Here is a 12,184-nt window from a genome sequence, read left to right on the forward strand (position 1 = left end):
TTATAAGCTGTGTCATGCCAACTGAGCTAGATGTTCCCCGAGACCATGGTCCCCATAGCCCTCCACCCAGCAGTTCAGTCCGCCAGAGAGTTTGGATGTGTCTATGGGGCTTCCATGACCCAAAAAAGTAATTTTTGACGTGTCAAAAGTTCCCCACTTTGGCCAACATTTTTCAACACTATCCTCAGTTATTGCACGTCATTGATCTAAATATGCACAGGAATCTGGACTGAAATGTTTGAACATAAAGCCAGCAGAAGTCCCTTAGGGCTGGGTATTCTGTTTCTTAGAGCAGACCTGAACCGTAGTAACTGATATAGCAACCACACATGGAAAAGTGATAAGCCTTAAAACTGTAGAGATGAAAAAAGGATCTCTTAAGACCCTGAATGAGCTCCTTAGGGAAACAGTAGCTAGCAACAGTGACTGGGGAGAGGCATTGCAAAAATCTGCTCAACAATTTAGGTCCAGCAGTGAACCAAAAGTAAAGGAAAGTAGAAAGAGCCCAGAACAAACCCAGCAAGCTGCAATGCAAAAAAGAGCAGAGTTCAGACTGGGAAAGCATACCTGTCGACCCCCAAGAGCCGGGGAGGTAGAGGAGACACAAAAGGCCCTTGCCAGCACCTGGTGTTCTGAGTCCTCAGTCCACAGAGTCGAAGCAGGCAGAGTACTTCTGGATTCCATCATTGCCACTAAATATGTCGCCATGGTACAGAAGACAGAAGCTGTTAAAGATAAAATCACAGAGGTTTATTCTAGGCTCAGGTTACAGTTTGAACTGGGAACAACACAGCCCATCAAAGTGTGACAGTGGTGTCCAAAGAGAGGTTCCAGGTTTGGGTCAATTATACTGCTAGAGTGGGAACTAGTTGCAGGATATTGGTGCATCTTCAATTAGGGAGGTGCAAGGTGGGATCTGGCAAGGCGAGGAAGGGTACCTTATTGGTCCATAGAGCACAGCTGTGAGAGACTGAATGGTTATAAATCATTAATGGCTATAAGTAGAGATTACAGATAATAGTCACAGGATGCTTAGACAATGGTCATAAGATGCTTACACATAATTTTCTTTGTCTACCTGGCAAAAAATACCTTACTGGCAATGGGCATTTTCATGAAGACCCCTCAGGACACATTGTTTCCCATCCTGGTTTTGACCGCCAAGGACAAACATTTCCCCAGTGACTCAGAGCTATTAAGCTAAAAATCTGATCAAGGGTCATATGGTGTGGTTAGCATTAATTCAGCCATGTTGTGCCTCTGTCTCACTGACTACACTAGAGGAGCTTCCTGGAGACAGATTCATCCATGTTATTAGCTGTGGTTCATTCATCTTTGTTACCATGTAGTATTCCATCGTATGAGTCATTAGCCCACTGTTCATGGCCATTGGGATTGTTTCCAGCATTGCCACTGCTATGAACACTGCTGCTCTGTAAAATCTTGTTATGTCTCCTGGTATTTATGTGTAAGAGTTTCTGAAGGGTACCCACCTAGAAGAGGAATTGCTGAGTCACAGGATATGGTAGGGAGTATAATACCACCCCAAATATGTCCATGTCCTAATCCTTGGAACCTGTCAATATGTTAGGTTACGTGACAAAGGGGAATTAAGGTTGCAGATGGAATAAAGATTGCTAATCATCTGACTTTAAAATGGGGAGATTATCCTGGATTATCTGTGTAGGTCCAATATAATCACAAGAGCTTTTACACGTGGAGAGGGGAGGCAGAAGAGAAAGAACAAGAGAGTTGGCAGTGTGAGAAGGACTCAGTCCAATGTTGTTGGCTTTTGAAGATGGAGGAGTGTGGCCTTAGTGAAGGATTATGGGCAGCCTGTAGGAGCTGGAAAAGGCAAGAGACAGATTCTCCCCAGAGCCTCCCGAAGGGAATACAGCCCTGCTGACACCTTGATTTTAGCCAAGTGAGACCCATTTCTGACTCCTGACCTCCAAAACTGTAAGATCATAAATTTGTGTTGTTTTAAGCCACTAAGTTTGTGGTAATTTACAGCAACAATAGAAAACTAAGGGTTACCTTCTTGTAAAGTGCCTGTTAGAGCCACTTGTCCATGCTGCCATTGGGCTGTCTGTCTTCTTTATTTATTCATAAACAGTCTTGACAGTAAGCCTTTGTTGGTTATTTGTTGTAATTATCTTCTACTTTGTAGCTGTTCTTCAACTCTCCTTGGGCTGTCATCTGAACAACAGTTTTAAATTTTAATGTAGGTTACTCAACTAGTAGGAACCCTGCTGGTGCAGTGGTTAAGCACTTTGCTGCTAACCAAAAGGTCAGTGGTTCAAACCTACCAGCAACTGCAGAAGAAAGATATGGCAGTCTGCTTCCGTAAAGATTACAGCCTTGGAAACTCTATATAGTTGTTCTACTCTGTCCTATAGGGTCTCTATGAGTTGATATCGACTCAATGGCAATGAGTATTCAACTAACTTTTTCCCTTGTGGTTACAATTTTTGGTGTCTTGTTTAAGAAATCCTGAGGTCATGAAGCACCCCCCACCCCGCTACTCCCCACCACATCATAGAAGAGTTTTGTCATTCACATGTGAGCCTTTAATCCATGTGGAACTACTCTTCAAGGTGGGTGCCAGGTTCTTGGCATATTGATTGAGAGCTCCACTCCTTCCCCAGTACTCAACAACCCCACTTTTATACTGTGTGGCATTGGTACTCACAGGGCCTGTTTCTGGCCTCTCTGTTCTGTACTGTTGATCTGTTTGTCCCAGCCACAGCACCATACTGTCCTAATTTTATAGTAAGTCTTGATATCTGGTAGGGCATCCCTTCCCCTTTGCTCTTCTTTAAGATTGTCTTGGCTGTTCTTATCCCTGGGCTCTTATATATACATTTTCAAATTCACCAGTCAGTTTTCTCTCTCTCTCTCTGTCACACACACACACTAGGATTTTGATAGAGGTTTTAGTGAATCTATAAATCAGTTTGGAGAGAATTGGCATCTTGACAATATTGAGTCTCCAGTTCATGAATATGCACATGTTTAATATTTTATTTTTATGCCGATCTCTTTTAATGTCTCTCGAGGGGTGTTTCATCATTTTCTCTTTAGACGTTTTGCACATCTTTTAATTGTATTTATTCTTAAGTACTTCATTTTTTTAACGTTAATGTAAATGGTAGCTTTCAGAATCTGATTTTCTCATTATTTGTTCGATTAATAGGAATAGAATTGATTTTTATTACTGAGTTTGTATCTAGCAACATTACTAAGCTGCCTTGCTAATTTTAATAATTTACCTGTATAGTCTTTTGGATTTTCTACATGCACAGTCATATTATCTGAAAATAATGATTGTTTTTCCTTTCCATTCCTTATGCCTTTTTTTTTTTTTTTTACATTGATTGTTATGGCTGGGAATCTAGTAAATGTTGAATGAAAGTGGTTTGAATGGGCATCCTTGTTTTGTTCCCAGTCTTAAAAGAAATGCTTTTAAAGCTTTATGATTACGTATGTTTGCTGTAGGCTTTTTTTTTTTTTTTCGGTTATGTATCTTTTATCACATTAAGGAAGTTTTCTTCTAATCCTAGTCTGCTAAGTTTTTTAAATGCAAATGGGGTATTGAATTTTATCAGATAATTTTTTTGTCTGCATTTACTGAGTTGATCATATAATCTTACTCCTTTGGTTTGTTAATGTGTGGATTATATTAGTTGATTTCTAATGCTAAATAAACCCATCTTGGTCAGGATATAGTATCCTGTTTATATGTTGCTGGATTTAGGCTGGTAATACTTTGAGTTTTTGTATCTACGTTCATGAGTGAGGGTGGGCTATAATTTTCCTTTGTCTACTTTTATTGTCAGGCTATGGTATCAAAAGTTAAGCAAGTGGAACTTTTTTTTTTAATTGTACTTCAGGTGAAGGCTTACAGAACAAATAGTTTCTCATGAAACAGAAGGACACATGTTGTTTTATGACACTGGTTAACAACCCCGCAACACATCAACCCTCTAACTTCTCAAACTCTTTTTTCTTTTTTGGTGAAAATACACATAGCCAAAGATACACCATTTCAAAAATGTTTACATGCACAGTTCAGTGACATTGACTACACTCTTTGAATTGTGCTGTTATTCTCACTTAAGATGAAGGCTTACAGAACAAAATAGTTTCTCATTTAACAGGTACTACAAATGTTGCCCTATGACAATGGTTAACAATCTCACAACACATCAACAATATCCTTACTCAACCTTGGGTTCCCTATCACCAGCTTCCTTGTCCCCTTCTGCTTTCTGGCCGTTGTCACTGGACTCCTGTACCTCGTTAGTCTCATTTGGTTTTACGGGGCTGTCCACTCCCAGGCTGAATAGTGAACCTTGGAGGTGACTTCACCACTGAGGCAAGTGGAACATTTTGATCAAAGATTCCATAGAAGAATCCTGGAAATGCAGAACAGAATTTCAAATTATTATGGACTGTAGACTTTCTGGAGCCAGTGAAGTTGGATATACCCCTGGAACTATTGCCCTGAGATAATCTTTAAAACCATAAACCAAAAATATCCCTGACATCATCTTAAAACTGAACAATCATTTAACTAGCAAAAAAGGTCTGCTTGAGCATTGTGCTCTTTTAAGAACTATCTATACAGGATCAAAATGACAACAGCAACTTCAAAGATTAGAAAGGGACCTTACGGGGGCAGTGAGTTTATGTTAATGAGGGAGGAACAACTCAGAAAAGGATGATGAGAATGGTTGCACAATTTGAAGAATGTCATCAGTGTCACTAAATTGTACATGTAGAAACTGTTGAATTGTAGGGTTTGCTGTGTATATTCTCAACAACAACAAGATAAATATAACTTAGAAGGAAAAAAAAAGTTAAGGAAGTACTGTTACCCAATTACAGTCCGTGCCCTGGAGCAGTCAAGCCAATGAAACGTACTCCAAGTCAGAAAGAGAGAGAAAGTTTATTAGGAGGTGATACCAGTGCGGAGCCTGACAGCAACATTGGCTGTCTTCATGGAATCCCAAAAGGCAATTTTTACATCAGAGCTTATATATCATTTTTGCAAGGGTTACATAGTGTCTTCAGACACGTAGCCCACAGATGGTTGGATGAGTATACATCACAAGACAATTACAAGAAACTCTCTATTAGACTAAAAACGTGCATGCTGGACATCTGGACTCTAATCTTTATGTTTGTAACAGACAAAAATCTCTCGGTTAGTAGAACTGGCCTGCCGAGTTTACTCTGACCGAGATACGGAGCAAGAAAGAAAAGAAAGTTGCAGACCAAAAGCGCCCAGAAGCCTTCCTAGCTGCCGCTTTGCAGGCTGAAGACCATCCCCCAAAAGAACAAAGAAAAGGAAGGAAACCAAGGCCACAAGAGCTGAGAAGGCCCCACACCCCTTTAGAAAGAGACCAGTGCAGCTGGTGTAATAAAGAAAGGACATTGAAAGTGACAGTGTACAAAATACCAAGCAAAAAATCTTATAGATTACTTAGAGTGTCATTATGGCGTTAGTTATGTCAAGCTCTCAATCGCCCATTTTGAAAAGGAGGAAACGTGCTGCGAGGTGTTAGGGTCACAGTACCATGGAATCAGCCAGAGAGTGGAACTTCTGGTTCTCTTTCCTGGAAGAGTTTGATGTGCAGTTAGAATATCTCTACCTCAAATGTTTCGTAGATCTTGATGGGGAATCCTGGGCCTAGAGTTTTCTTTGTGAAAATGTATTTGACTGTCAGTTGAATTTCTTTTATGTATATAGAACTTTTCAAGTTTTCCTTTTTTTTTCTTGAAACAATTTTGGTTAGTAATATTTTTCTAACAATTTGTTCATTGTGTGAATTTTCACATTTATTGGCATAAAGTTGCTCTTAATATATTATTTTTCAATGTCTGTAGCATGTGTAGTTATAGACCCTTTTTTATGATATGAGTTCTTTTTCCTTCTCTCTTTATTGGTCAGTTTCTTTAGAGATTTGTCAATTTTGTAAATCTTCAAAGTACAGACTTTTGGTTTTGAGGAAGCTCTCTAGCACATGTTTTTTTGTTTTGTTTTGGTTTGGTTTCTTTCCCCACCCTAAGGTTATCTCTTTTTATTTTCTTCCTTCTACTTCCTTGGAGTTTGTTCTCTTGCTCTTTTTCTAATTTCTTGGGTTGGGTGCTTAGCACTTGTTCTTAGTCTGTCTTCTTTCCCAATGTATGCATTTATGGTCACAGGTTTACTCTGCACTACAGTAGCTGTGCTTGTTACGTATGTGATATATTCATTATAATTGAGTTCATGACATTTCATAATTTCCATTATGCTTTCTTCTTTGATCCATGGATTATTTGGAAGTATGTTTTTGATTTTCCAAAAATATAGTTAATTTATATCTCTATTTGCTATTGATTCTGGTCAATTACTTCTGGTCAGAGAACAAACTTCATATAATCTCAGTCCTTGGAAATGTATTGAGACCTCCTTCAGGCCCAGTAAATCATTTTTGTAAGCATTTTGTGTCTATTTTAAAAAAATTTTTTAAATTCTATAGTTATTTATTATATTCTATATATGTCTATAAGGTTAAGATTTTAACTCATGTTGTTCAAATCTTTCATGTCCATAATGATATTTTTATATGATGGTTGTATCAGTTACTGACAGAAGTGTGTTAAAACCTCCCACTAGACTTGTACTTTTGACTATTTTTCCTTGTTCTATCATTTTTTTGCTTTATTTATTTTGTGGCTATATTATTGAATACATGTGAATTTAAAATTGTTATAGCTTCCTAATGAGTTGAACATTTGATTATGAAGTGGCTGTCTTTACTGTTGTTAATGCTTTTTGCCTGAAGTATTTTGTGTAATTTCTGTATAACTTCACCAGCTTTCTATTTATAGTTTTCTGACCTTTACAATTCAGTGCCTCTCTAAGCTTGTGTTTTAGCTGTCTCTTTTAAAATAGTAGAGAGTTAGATTTTTTTTTATTATGTTTTTTAATCCAATTTGATAAGATAGTTTTCTTAGGTCATTTAGTCTGTATTTCTGCCTTCACTTAGATTTTGATCTGATAATATTCCACTATCTTGTCAGTTCTTCAAAATCTTAAGAATATTAAAATGTACTTTTATCTAGCAATTTTTGATTATTTTCAGTGTGATTTGGTACACTGGCAAGCCACATTCCAGAAATAGAAGTCCCAACTGCTTTTTCTTTTTTTAATTTTGTTGTTGTTGAGAATATACACAGCAAAACACACCAACTGAACCGTTTCTACATGTACAATTCAGTGATTGATTACATTCTTCTAGTTGGGCAACCATTCTCACCCTCCTTTTCGGAGTTATTCCTCCTCCATTAGGATAAATTCACTGTCCTCCAAGGTTTCTATCTAATCTTTCAAGTTGCTGTTGTCACTTTGGTCCCATATAGATAGTTCTTAAAAGAGCATAATGCTCAAGGCAGACCTTTTTTACTAGTTAAGCTAAATTATTGTTCTGTTTTAAGAAGACTTGAGGGATATTTTTGGTTTAAATTTTAGAGATTATCTCAGGGCAATGGTTCTAGGGTTTATCCAACTGCTTCTTAAACACAGTTTAGCAAATCTCCCAGTTTTCTATCCTACTTCACCCCCACGTTGGAGACCCCTGGTGCTGCCCATTCCGGAGCGTTTCTCACATTCTGTGCTGCTCCCCAGGTTGGTTGGTGCTTGAGAGTCCCTCAGCTTCTCAGTCTGCGGAGCCATTTACGAGTCATCCACCACTTCCCACCTTCTGTTTTGTGCTTACCATTTCTTCCCCCACTTGCCTTGTCCATGCAGATTTATGTATTAAAAAAGAGAAGTCAAGGCCTGGGTTGAACTGCCATCTTTAACTATAAGTCCAAAGTGTATATGGTTAATGTAATCATTTTAAATGAAACCGTGTATGTGTAATGTTCCACCCTTGATAAGACTGCCATTCACTGAGGCTTCCACTGGGTTGTGCTGGGCTCGTGGAATTCACTAGCACAGAGCAGAGCAAGTTTGATTACCTTGTAAATATCTTCTGAAAGCCCTGCCATTCACAGACTAGTAGAGTAATCAGTTCTTTCAGTGGGAGGATTATTGTTGGTATTTGACAAGATGCCTTAGAGTTCTGCCCCCTAGGACTTTAATCCACCACTCATTCATTGTCAGTTTGTGGTACTGTGGTGGCTTGCATGTTGCTATGATGCTGAAAGTTATGTCAGCAGTATTTCAAATACCAGCAGGGTCACCCATGGTGGACAGGTTTCAATGAATCTTCCAGACTAAGACAGACTAGGAAGAAAAGCCTGGCAATCTACTTCCAAAAATTAGTTGATGAAAAATCTATTGATCACAACAGGACATTGTCTAGTATAATGCTGGAAGATGAGCATACTAGGTTGGAAGTTACTCAGATACACAGTGGCTGCAACACTGGACTCGAGCAGACCAGCAATTGTGACAATGGCACAGGACTGGGCAATGTTTCATTCTGTTGTACATGTGGTCACCGACTTGATGGCAACTAACAACAACAACAAGACTTTAACGCATAATTGTTTCTTTGTAGCTTTTAAAAAAGATAAATTGCTGACACTGATGTATTAATAATTTACCCAGGAAATATTATCAGGCATTGAAAATAATTTTCGGTGACTTATTCTGAGGCGATTGCTGTAAATTAAGCAATGAAAAACAAACTCCTTTTCTACAATTTTAATATTTTGTACCTAATGTTAATACTTGGAGCCTTGGTGGCACAGTGGTTAAGAGCTACGGCTGCTAACCAAAAGGTCAGCAGTTCGAATCCACTAGCTGCTCTTTGAAAACCCTGTGGGACACTTCTGCTCTATCCTATAGGGTAGCTATGAGTTGGAATTGACTGGACGGCAACACAGTTGGTTTGAGTAAGGTCAATATTTATATGCATTTCAACTGGAATTACTCATTAATGTGACATAGTGTACATTTACATCATAAAATATATACCATATATTCTGTGATACATACATTAGCTCATAAGCATTTAACATGAACTCTATTGTATGTTAATTATAGTACAAGCAAAATATGATTACTATGCATTAAAACCAATCACATCTTTGAGGTACAATAGAAAATAAATGGAAGTCAGACATTAAATTTATTTTTCACAAAAGAAAAATTATGATACTAAAGAGCTCCTGTTTTTAACATTGTTTCTTTATCTGAAAGTCTTTGATTTTAACGTGGACACATAAGATTCCACATCAAGAGTTCTACACAGGCAATCTCCTAATACTCCCAAAATGATAACTGTAGTGTAATGAACTCTGAAATTCTTCAAGAACTGTGTTTGAACCTTGGCTCTGTGTGTGTGTTTAATTGAGATAACATTAACATACAATAAAATGTACAAATCTTACATGTTCAACTCTGAGTTTTGACACCAGTGTAACCACCATCCCAAACAAGCTACACAACATTTCCATCCTCCAACAAGTTCCCTCATAGTTGTTACTCCCCTCTTTCCGCGTCCAGCCCAGAATCCACTATCTGATTTCTACCACCATCCATTCGTTTTTCCTATTTTTGGGTTTCATATGTACCCTTTTGTGTCTGGCTTACTGCACTTAACATAATATTTTAAAGTTTCATCTATGTTGTATATATCAGTATTTCATTCTTTTTTAGTGTTGAGTATTATTCCACTGCATGGATAATACACCACAGTTTGTTTATCCATTCTTATATTTATGGTCCTTTGGGTTGTTTCCAGTTTGGGGATATTATTAAGGCCACTATAAACATTCTTGTTCAAACTTGTGTGTGTGTGGATGTATTTTTGTTTCTCTTGGGTAAATACCTTGGAGTGGGGTTGCTGAGTTGTGTTATGGATTGAATTGTACGCCCCAAAAATATGTTTTGTAATTCCTTCCTAACCTCTATGCCTGTGGTTATAATCCTACTTGGGAATGGGTTGTCTTTGTTATATTAATGAGGCAGGATTAACACAGGGTGTGTCTTGAGTCAGTCTCTTTTGAGATGTAAAAGAGATTAAACAAGCAAGAGATGGGAGAAGTGAGATGCCAGGCCACATGAAGATAACCCAGGAGCAGAATCTCAGAGACAAGGACCTTCCTCCAGAGCCGACAGAGTGAGAAAGGCTTCCCTAAAGCTGGCACTCTGAATTCAGACTTCTGGCCTCCTAAACTGTGAGAAAATAAATTTATGTTTTGCAAAGCCACATACTTGTGGTATTTCTGTTATCACAGCACTGGATAACTGTGACAGAATTTGGTACCAGGAGTGGTATGCTGCTCGAACAGATACCTACAACGTGAAAGTGGTTTTGTAATTGGATAATGGGTGGAGGCTGGAAAAGTTTTACGATGCTTAATAGTAAAAGCCTAGATTGCCTTGAAGAAACTGTTGGTAGAATTATGGATGTCAAAGGCAATTCTGGTCAGGGCTCAGAAGGAAGTGAAGAGAGCTGTAGAGAAAGTCTTCATCATCTTAGAGAATACATATGGTGCCAGCAACAGAATGTTGCTAGAAATGTGGACATTAAATGGTGAGGCTCTAAAAGAAAATGATGAACATGTGATTCGACAAGGGAGGAAGGGTGATGCTTTTTATGCAGTGGCAAAGAGCTTGTCTAAATTATGTTCAAATGTTTGGTGGATATCTGGCTGAGGAGATTTCTAAGCAAGATCTTAAAGGGGCTGCGTGGTTTCTCCTTGCTGCTTATCGCAAAATGCAAGAGGAAAGAGATGGACTTAAAAATGAAATGTGCAAAATGAAAACAAAACTTAAAATTCTGTTGTAAAAACTAAGGACACATGTTCTAGAATTTTCACCAAGGATGTGGCTACACAATCTTCTGATAAAGAGATTAAGCCTATAACTGATGGATCTAACCAACTACCAGAGCAGAAAACCCATCAGCTTAGACCGAAGGGGACAGAGAAAGAAAGAAAGGAGAGAACACTGTCTGCCTCTTGGAATTCTACAGGCAGGAAACAGGCCAAAGGAGCTATATTTGTTGTCCTCCAAGAAAAGAAAAGAACCATCCCTGGAGCAGCTCGGAGATCAGCAACCATTGGAAGGAGCATGGGAAGCAGAGCTGCCTCGGTCTCAAAGCGTGGGGCCATGGTCTCTGGAGTGTCAAAGGGTAGAGCCATGGCCTCCTAGGTTTCAAAGAGTTGGATCTTCACCAACTCAGTTCCCAAGCGTGGAGCTGCCATTCAGTTTCTCCAAGAGGATAGGGCAGGGCTGCCATGCCTAAGGGGCAAAAGAATGGGGCCTGCTGGGGCCGAGGGGCTGGGGTCACCACTCAGATGGACTAGAATGGAGAATGGAGCTACCCAAAGCCAAGAGAGCAGAGTTGCCATCCCAGTGGGCCTGGAAGGCAGAACTGAAGCCTGGGGCTGTGGGGCCCCCACCCAGAATCCAGAGGGCATGGCCAACACCCAGAGTCTGGAGGGTGGGGCCATTGCACAGGTGGTCTCAGAGAACAGAGGATTATTTTCAAGCTTTAAGAGCTAACAGAAATTTTTCTGCTGGGTTTTGGACTTGCTTGGTGCCCATTATCCCTTCTTTCCCTCCAATTTCTCCCATTTGTAATGGAAATGTCAACTTTGTGCCTGTTCCACCTTGTACTTTGGAAACAGATAACTTGTAATCTAGATTTCACAGGTTCACAAATGAGGAGGAATTTTGCCCCAGTATGGAATATGTCTAAAGTCTCACCCATATTTGATTTAGATGATTCAGAAGTTGATATTTTGGACTTGGAGTTGATTTAAGACTTTTGGGATGATGTGATTGATTAAATGTGTTTTGCATGTGGGAAGGACATGAATTTTGGGGGGCCAAAGGGTGGGATGTTGTAGATTGAATTGTGTTCCCCAAAAATATGTGTTGTAATTCCTAACCTCCATGCCTATGGTTATAATCCCATTTAGGAATGGGTTGTCTTTGTTATGTTAATGAGGAAGGATTAGGGTGTATTTTGAGTACATCTTTTTTGAGATATAAAAGAGATTAAACAAGCAAGCTAGCTGGCAGAGATGGGAGAAGAGGGATGCCAGGCCACATGAAGATCGCCCAGGAGCAGAATCTCAAAGAGACAAGGACTTCCTCCAGAGCCGACAGAGAAAACCTTCCCTTAGAGCTGGCACCCTGAATTCAGACTTCCAGCCTCCTAAACTGTGAGAA

The sequence above is a fragment of the Trichechus manatus genome, unplaced genomic scaffold (assembly GCF_000243295.1).
Source record: "Trichechus manatus latirostris isolate Lorelei unplaced genomic scaffold, TriManLat1.0 scaffold00122, whole genome shotgun sequence".
NCBI classification, from domain to species: domain Eukaryota; kingdom Metazoa; phylum Chordata; class Mammalia; order Sirenia; family Trichechidae; genus Trichechus; species Trichechus manatus.